Genomic DNA, 3301 nt, shown 5'->3' on the forward strand with positions numbered 1-3301 from the left:
GTTCTAGAATCTGGTGTATCTTGGTTCAACATATTGCCTTAGCCTTTGTAGGGAAGGCAACTTATCTGTTCCTTCTATCCATCTTAGGTTCATTGACTGGAACCTCTGTAACAAAAGACAGGTTAAGAAGAAGAAAGCGGCCGGGCGCGGTGGCTCAAGCCTGTAATCCCAGCACTTTGGGAGGCCGAGACGGGCGGATCACAAGGTCAGGAGATCGAGACCATCCTGGCTAACATGGTGAAACCCCGTCTCTACTAAAAATACAAAAAACTAGCCGGGCGAGGTGGCGGGCGCCTGTAGTCCCAGCTACTCCGGAGGCTGAGGCAGGAGAATGGCGTGAACCCGGGAGGCGGAGCTTGCAGTGAGCTGAGACCCGGCCACTGCACTCCAGCCTGGGCGACAGAGCGAGACTCTGTCTCAAAAAAAAAAAAAAAAAAAAAGAAGAAAGCATGCTAATTTAATATAACTTATACATGGAAAAAAAAAGACCCAAAGAAGTAGTTAAACCTGGGTGGGGTTTTGTTGTTGTTTACGGTGGTGGTGGTGGTATTTTAGAGGCAGGGTCTTTCTGTATCGCCCAGTCTGGTCTCTCACAGGAAGGTCTTAGGCCTGCTTCAGGGGAAGGTCAGAAAAGTCTTCCTAGGTTTTATGACCTGCTTCAGAGGGGAAAGAAGTGGGATGGCAGGGGGAGGTCAGAGAAACCTTCCTGTACATGCTGTTTTTTTGATGTGGTTACACGTGCTTAAAAATGCCCTCAGTTGCCTCATCTTTGAAATGGGATAACAGTGGTACTAATAGCTCCTGTCCAACAGAGGCGTTCAGGGCCTGGCATGTCATAAATATTATATATACATAACAAATAATATTATCTTGTCTGTTTATTTGAGGAGTTTCAGACACACTGTCAAGAAAGCCTGCTGTGTTGAAGTGTAGTAAGAGTGCAACCCCGCTTCCCACGCTTCTTGGTTAGAAAAGCCCAGGCTAGGCTGGGCATGGTGGCTCATGCCTGTAATCCCAGAACTTTGGGAGGCCGAGGCGAGTGGATCACTTGAGGTCAGGAGTTCGAGACCAGCCTGGCCAACATGGTGAAACCCTGTCTCTACTAAAAATACAAAAAGTTAGCCAGGCATAGTGGTGGGTGCCTGTAATCCCAGCTATTCAGGAGGCTGAGACAGGAGAATCGCTTGAACCTGGGAGACGGAGGTTGCAATGAGCCAAGATCGTGCCATTGCACTCCAGCCTGGGTGACAGAGTGAGACTTAGTCTCAAAAAAAAAAAAAAAAACCAACAAAACAAACAAAAACAAAGGAAGGCCCAGGCTATGGCAGGGTGGACCCAAGACTGTTACTTGCTGTATGTGGACACCTGAAGGCCCCCGGAACCGGATGTCCTCATCATAGGAACTAGATGTTCTGATCTTACACAATTGTTTCAGCCCCCTCCCCACACAGGCCGACTGCCCTCAGTGTCTGGCTCCTTAAGCCTGCTTCCATTGTAGCTATTAGCGAGGGTTTTGCCTCTCATTGCCTGCCAGCGTATTATGAGCATCTCATTAACTCAAGGCTCCAGTACCCTTTAGGGACCAGACCTTCACAGACGTAATGGCCTTCTGCCTGGGGTTTGAGTTTGCTGTTACTCTTTCTACCTCTGCTGAGGAATGTCAGCCCCTGGATTTCTAATAAGTTCACAAATTGCTCTATGAAATTGAGGTGAGAAAAATGTCACATTCTTTTTTTTTTTTAATTTTTAAAAATCAAATCTGGCTCTGAGCCCCCGCTTACCATTCTCAGCAGAAGTCCGACTCCAGTCATTGTGAATTCCTCACGGGCCGCGGATGGGGGTTTTGGGGAGAGGCCTCCCCTTCATCGGGTTGCACCAACACCCTGCTGCTGAAGCAGGTCAGGAGAGCGGGGTGAGCACTACATCATCAGGGCATCCTGATCACTCTGTCCCCGTGCTCCTTCTGCGACACAGCGAAGGCTCTAAACACTGTCTGGTGCTGTCCTCAGGCCCTGTGCTCCACACGCAGAGTCCTTTCCAGTGTGACCAGGCTTTGTTCCGGGGACCTCCAAGCCTCAGTGTCCATCCACCACAGGCATCCCTCACAGCTGCCCGACACGAGGGCCTGCCTGCGTGGGCACTGTGAGCTAGATGCCGTGGAGCTCCTGTGCACGCTACAGCCCTTGTCTCTTCCCAGCTTTGGGGGATCCAACACCAGGTTGGGCAGTTCTCTCCTCTTTCCTCCCAATGCCAAAGCCTCTTTTCCTTTCTGCCACTGGGAGAGCAAAGCCTCCTTCCCTGGATCTATACCTTTCAAAACAATAGGCTGCTGGAGGGAGTATCTGAGTGAAGATAAGTTTTCTCTCTCCCCTCCCCTCTCTTATTCTCCCCTTTTTTTTTCTTCTGCCCTGAAACAAGAAGTTTGTTAACCAGACCTCTGAGGATAAAAGAGAGCCTGGACTCAAGAGCAATCCCCAAGTAACCCTACAGGGTGGCAGTGGGAATCTTTTATCCTAATTTGGGATGGGGGGTTGGCATCAATTACTTTCACAATAACTTACCCTGTTTGGATTCAGAGAACTGGATATAACTTGAGAGAGCTTCCATCCCAACCATCTCATTTTTCAAAGGAGCCAGAGGAGCAAAGGGAGCAGGCCCAAGAGAAGAGAGTGGGGATGCCTAGTTCATGTCTGAGCCAGGACCAGCATCCAGGTCTCGACTACCATTCCCAGGGTCCTGCATTTGGGAGCCCCCATGTGAATCACGCTGTTAGACTGCCAAGTAGAGGGATAGAAGGGAAGGTCCTGCCTTAAGAGACATGACTGTTGCATGGAAAGAACAGGGCAACACACACGAATCCACTATGGAGTATCGTAAGCCAGTGTACCACTGAAAGCTCACTGAGTGGTTTCTGAGGAACTCAGAAAAATGAATAATGATTGTAGACTATCGTTAGTCAAATACAACTTAATTGGGAAAATGGAACTGGACCATGGTCTTGAGAAACAAGTGGAGCTACAGAATCAATGTGAGGGCTGAGATGGAGGTATGCATTTTGTCAACCTCCACAGGCAGTCAGCAGATACATGGGATCTTTGAACCCTCTAGAATTACATGCATACAGCATGGGTGATTGGAGGTGATGGTGTATAAGTGCATTATATGAAATCAGGTCTGAGGTTTTCATTAGGTTCTCAATATATCTTGCTCTTCCTCTTCCAGGAGTATAGTAGGATTGCATTTCTGAGCCTGTATTGGTCCATTTTCACACTGCTGATAAAGGCATACCCAAGACTGAGTA

The sequence above is a fragment of the Macaca mulatta genome, chromosome 3, assembly GCF_049350105.2.
Source record: "Macaca mulatta isolate MMU2019108-1 chromosome 3, T2T-MMU8v2.0, whole genome shotgun sequence".
Classification (NCBI taxonomy): Eukaryota; Metazoa; Chordata; class Mammalia; order Primates; family Cercopithecidae; genus Macaca; species Macaca mulatta.